This window comes from Etheostoma cragini, chromosome 8 (assembly GCF_013103735.1).
Source record: "Etheostoma cragini isolate CJK2018 chromosome 8, CSU_Ecrag_1.0, whole genome shotgun sequence".
Lineage (NCBI taxonomy): Eukaryota > Metazoa > Chordata > Actinopteri > Perciformes > Percidae > Etheostoma > Etheostoma cragini.
The window spans coordinates 8,544,987-8,545,329 of NC_048414.1; positions in this window are offsets into that span (position 1 = coordinate 8,544,987).

Consider the following 343-nt stretch of genomic DNA (forward strand, 5'->3'; position numbering starts at 1 on the left):
CCCCCCCCCCCCCCCCCGCCCTCCCGTCTCACCCGCACATGCACGATGCAGAAAAAACGGGAGAAGAGATGTACAGGATGACCTAAGTTAAGGACAGCTACGCTTGTGCAAGTAGTTTATCAAACCATATTAATGTGTGCCCGAGGCCAGGATAGGAAATTAACTAACAATGTAAAGATCAACAATCCATTGACATATGTTCAAATTTCAGTCAATACATTGTTAATTTTTTGTCTTAAATCCACTCCATTTTCATATTATACCAATGTAGAAGCTATTTTTGCATAAAAGAATATTTCATATATCTAGAAGCTATTTTCGTATAAAGAATGTTTTATAAATC